The following is a 5978-nucleotide window of genomic DNA, read 5'->3' on the forward strand; positions in this document are numbered from 1 at the left end:
ATAAAATCAATAGATATTCATCCTAGACAGGTGAGAATACCCTTATTCCACTAAAATTCAAGACCAGGACTGGAGAGTGCAAATAATTAGGGATTGTAATTGCTCTACATACCTACTGGGTATTTCAAAGCTGATTGTACCATTTTTACCATAATTTAGAATATAAGAACGCTATTAAGGAAAATTGAGAAGTTGAAAAGGTGATACAATTTAATGATGTAATGTAGTTTTTTAGAGCAGGTATAAATAAGCATTGTGAAATTGAGTGTAACAAGAATAATATGTGCCATTCATATCAGATTGTGCCAATATTAAGGGATTAATGCATTCCTCTGTGCTTTCACAGCTCATATGCATTTATTGATGATTTATTAACAGATTCCTTTCTGTTACAATGAATTGTAAATATCTACTCAATTCCAGAATAGATTGGATGCTTCCTGAAAGCAGAGACCATTTTCTAGTCTTCTTTATAGATTAAACCCTCGTATAGAAATAAGCACAAACATAGGAAATGCCCACATATAAACATTTTAAATTACTAAACCAAAGAGGAGGAAATGCATATTACATTTTGAAATTTTATATAAACTATATAGTATTCAAATGACCTCAACATCTAAGGTAATTAGTTATTTGTTTCAGCTTGAACATCACTGGAATGCATGAGTTCATCAGAAAATTAATATGTATTTACCATTGAAATCTTTTTTTTTAAATTTTTTAAATATATTTTATTGATTTTTTACAGAGAGGAAGGGAGAGAGATAGAGAGTTAGAAACATCGATGAGAGAGAAACATCGATCAGCTGCCTCCTGCACATCTCCTACTGGGGATGTGCCCGCAACCCAGGTACATGCCCTTGACCAGAATCGAACCTGGGACCTTTCAGTCCGCAGGCTGACGCTCTATCCACTGAGCCAAGCCGGTTTCGGCACCATTGAAATCTTTGAAGCATAGGCAAACATCTTAAATTGAGGACAGATCATAAGAATTCTCACTTCGTATTACACAGTGTTTTACAAAGTATCATACTTTAAAAAGATATTAGCTTGTAAGAACATGTAATAAATAACTTCAAAATGGAATGCGTATTTAATTTTAAAGGGTGTCTTTAACATTTATGTAAAACGTTTTTTGTACTCGTCCAATAGAAACTTAGCTGGCCACTGGGTAAAGCTAGCAACAAAACTACTGGTCTGTAATGTGTTAATATATATGTGAGATATGCTGACTTTGCAACCTATTAAAAGTAATAATTATAGATTATACTTGTGCAATTTTAGCAAGATTTAAATGTGACTTTGAAGTTGCCTTTCATCACATGCTAAAAGGGACAATTAAGTAAAAATATAGTTATAGAAGCAAATGTCCAAATCAGGTGATAATAAGTATAACTAGAACTTAATACGTCTTAAGTGTGTTAGAGTCCTTATGCTAATCCCATCGTATGTCTTCCTTCATATAACTCTCTCCAGTCCTTATGAATTGGGTCCAGGTATGCACCTCATGTCTCCTCATTCTCCTGGGAGCAGCATCCACCCAAGACATTTTCTTAGCATCATGAATAGCAGGAGCACAGGAGAATAAGTAAACCCACAGGAACATTTAAAAGCTCTGCATTTATCATACCTGCTGATACTTCATTGGCTGAATCTTATTGTGTGGTGAAGCCCAAATAGTGGGCTATACACTAGTCACAGAGGTACACAGGGCCCAAAGGAATATTTTTGTGATGGGTAAGAAGCATAACTATTCACTGGATAATAATCTGACCTATTGCACATCGGAATAAGGAAAATTCACAGTTTTGGATAATATTGGACCAGAGTAAACAATGTTTTAAAAATATAGCTAAAGAAAATGAAATTGATTTCAAAATAAAGTTATTTTCAATTATAGCATGGGTCCCTGCAGGAAATAGATGGTGCATACACATTTTAAAATTTGGGGATTGTTAATAGAGGGAGAGTTGAAGAGAGATAGTCACGGTATAAAAAGTACAAATGATAACACAAGGGTTTTGGGTTAGCAAAAGCGGGTCTCTGTTAATACTGCTAGCTCTTGAGAACACATAGGGGAGCCATGACTGGAACACACTGATAAACTGCATCAGAACGACTGGCTGACAGAAGTTGTGTTGGATCTGGGCAGTAATTGACCTGTAGCTGTAACCCCACAGGCAGTGAGTCAAGGAGATAAATATCCAGACTTACCCATTGTCATTCCCTCCTATAGCTGTCTGCTGCTCCACTTTGGTTAAATCTAGAAAAAAAAAAGCCAAGAGGAGTAACAGTCAACCTCACTGATGAATTCATGTAGAGTGGGGAAGTCAGGGGCACTAAGATAAGAATATGTCCTGTATAGTGCAGCAAGCAATTTACATTTCAATATAACTTGCAGGTGATGTTTGATTAACTCTTTAATACTCTCTCCTTCATGTACTTCTATTATACTAGCATTGTGCTATTATATATACTGTCCCTGTTTTAGGGAATGCTATAGAGCTGCAGGTAGTGAGCTCATAATTACAGGTCGCCTCTCAGCTGTCCTGTTTTGTCACAGCCCATAATGAGGTGACTTAATATTAAGAATCAAGATTAAGACCATCTGTGGTGCTCTACTTGTCTGAAATTGTGTGCTGCGTTTTTCAAAATCTGTACAATGGATATGTGTGTTAGAGTGTGAATATCCTCATGAGTAATGTTTAAGGACCCCTGCCATAATAAAACAGGTCACCTAGATGTGAATCTAGCAAATGACATTAACTAGAAGATTTTTTTGTCTTTTTTTGTTTTTTAAATATTAACACACTCTATTTAAAATTATATTAAAATCAGGCAATGGTCTGATAATAAAAAGGCTGCTTATGGAATACTGTTATGTTAAACTTTACTTACAGGATGTTAAATCCTTACAACTAAGGTTTTCCCCAGAAAAAGATTAATGAAAACATCAATTGCTTTTCAGACTTGATAGTTGCTGCTTCGAAAGGTGGTTTTACACAAATACTAAATTACAAAAGAAAAAAAATCCTTTAGAACAAAATGAATCACTTTATTTCGGTATGCATCCACATATAAGCAATTAGTGGTCCTGAACAGAAAAGTGGAAAAACACAGCCATTAGCCAGGAAGTCAAGCCCGCCAATTTTGGGGTTCTACCATGCACATCGAGTTCTTTCTTAATCCTTGCTGAGGACCATGAGAAGCTGCAGCACCAAAACCAGAATATGCTCCGAGTTCAAGGTTCTTTTTGTTCCGGTTGTCAAATTCCAAACTAGACCCAAATGGATTGCAAAGATGACCAAATGAGAGCTCTGTTTAAAACTTCAATTTGTAAAAGCAAAAGCAATGATAGTAGGAACAACAAAAAATCATTCAGAGGGATCATATGTGCTTACAAGTGTCTTCTGTGGCCTTCCTGAGCTTAACAAACAAACATATCAGCTGATGACATCAGAGAGCGGCAGGGCTGTGGACCCAATTTTCATTTCCTGGTCTGCTGGAGAATAAATGTGGTTCCAAAACTAAACGAGGGAGGTCAGAGACGCTTTCCAACCTTACCCGAGGGCTTCTGGCCAAAGCAAGGGAGTGTCATGGAAAGTGTTGGGTGGTGATGGTGCAAGAAAGGGACCTGAAGAGGAGGAAGGAGGAAGCGGCACCCCTCGATATATAGGCGGTGGGAAGGCCCCGAATTCCTCACCAAAGGCCAATTTTGGAGGGGAGCAGAGGGGGTTACAATCTATGCTTCGGCCAAGGGTGGTAGGAGAGAATGGGAAAAGGATGATGGCTTAGAAGGGAGGGGGGCATCATTTAAGACTTAAGAAAAAAGAAACCAGGGCTGCAAAGCACCCACACACACCCAGCAATAGTCCTACAGGCTGTGTGACCTGAATCCTTCACATTGACTCTAACAAGCCACCCCAAGCTGGAGGGCTGTTGCAGGGAGGAAGAAGGAGGGGGGGAGGAGAGGGAGAAGGCAGAGCCCGCAGGCCATGTAATCAGCAGCAAGGTGACTGTGTGATGTATCTTTTCACAGTTGAGTTAGATGTGCCCCACCAGTTATGATGGGAATCAATTTAAATATACTTTCTTGATCCCAGAAGTTCAACTATGAGGACAGTGGTTACACTTGACAGGATGATTTGTTATTGCACAACTTATATATTTCAAATGGACAAAAAATTAGTCTCATTTACAGTATCTTAAGATAAACTGCCTTTGAGCGGGAGCTTCCTTTCCAGTACTAGACGTATCTAGAAAATGTACTACTGTGGAAAATGAAGACTGCTTAAATCGAGTGGGGGAGGAGCGGGCCTGTGGCTTTCTTGTTGATTAGTTGCTGTAACAGTCCTTTAGGTGGCTGAGGGAGTTTCATGTTTTCTTTAGACATCATTAGGCACCGAAGCTCCTGCAGGACAACTTTGATACTATATGAATTCTGCCATTTTGCTAGCACTGATATGGCTCTTGGGTCCACCACTCCATTAGAACTATTAACTCTATTCATATTAATTTTTGTTACAAATCTTACAAAGGGGGGTGCTTCTGGGTATTTAGGTCCACATTCTATTTTAAGGCTGTATATTCGGTTTTCATAAATTGTCATTTAAAGGGATTAAACAGCATGAGAGGAGGTTCAAATAGCTTCCAGTTCTTCCAACAGTTTAAAATAGCGATCCACTTTTACTCCCGAGCCCGTGCTGGCTGCCATCTTGCGTCGCTGTCGCTCCAAGGCCGGCCTTCACGTGAAGTTTGACCTTAAGAAAGACATTCAAATTCTGCATGTGTCAATTTCATCATTTATAATAATAATATATATACATATGTATATATATAAAACAGGAACGATTATATTACTGGGAAAGGCTTTTGAATGATGCCTTTTACATAATAAGCATTCAATAAATATCTGCTGCTGTTATAATGGAGAATAAGTTATGTAAGGCCATACATTTGATGATTTCTAACAAATAATTTTTAGAATAAACATGAGAAGAGGTGAGAAAAGCACTATAAATATTAATAGAATAAATGTTTAAGAGTTCAGTACGTTAAGCAAAATTTTGAATTTCAGTGTGTGGAGATAATGAGAAATAGTGTATTTGTTTCTTGTGTGTTTATGTTACATGATTTTATGAGCCTCTTCACTGATACTAAGATGATTTTTCTTCAGTATTCATTTGAATATTTTAATATTTCATGAATTTCACTATAAAATGTTGAATTTTATGGAAAAATACCTTTATTATTTTTTTAAAATGCCAGACATATAACTTGATTTGTGTCTGTAATTCTATTTTCTGCTTTCAACATCCAGGAAAAAACAGGATTAACTTCTTGAGACTTTAGGAGTTTTACAACTTTGCTTTGTCTATTTCTAGTTTTCAGCATATCTCCATATGTCTATCAACATCTTTTTACCACCTCAGTGGAACTAGCTTCCATGAAATATTGAAACCACCACTTTCAAGGGAGTATATCATATAGGGGTTCAGAATGTGTCTCCTCAGAATGTGCCACTTTGACATAGAGATTATTTTGAGCTGAAGATATTTGAGGCTGAAAGAGTCAGGAAGAGCTTTTACTTCCCCCTTAACTGCCTAAAAGAATTTAGGTAGAGGGCTGGTCTAGGAGGAGACTATTACCAGAGATAACCACCAAGAACATGAGCCAGGTGAGGTAAACTGGGGCAACTTAGCAAGGTCTTTTAGTTCACATACCTCTCTGTTTCCCTTTGCCTCTTGATGGCACAACAAGTATTTACCTACCAAACATTTGCTTCTCTATCTTCTTTTAAATTGTTTCCTCCACTTTGAAGTCCCAGACCACTACTCTCTTCTCCTTAACTCACAATGACATGGATGCCTTGATTGTCTGACAGTCTATGGGCCTTATATTCTTAGGCAACCTCTGTAAACATGGAATTAAGTTTGTTTCACTCTTGTTAATCTGTCACATGCTGATTTACTTCT

At 37.4% G+C, this 5978-nt stretch overlaps 1 pseudogene; it reads right to left on the minus strand.

Moving 5' to 3' along the window:
• Positions 1-4234: 4234 nt before the first annotated feature.
• Positions 4235-4612, minus strand: LOC102239543 (annotated as a pseudogene).
• Positions 4613-5978: the final 1366 nt, after the last annotated feature.

This window comes from Myotis brandtii, unplaced genomic scaffold (genome assembly GCF_000412655.1).
Source record: "Myotis brandtii unplaced genomic scaffold, ASM41265v1 scaffold115, whole genome shotgun sequence".
Taxonomy (NCBI): Eukaryota; Metazoa; Chordata; class Mammalia; order Chiroptera; family Vespertilionidae; genus Myotis; species Myotis brandtii.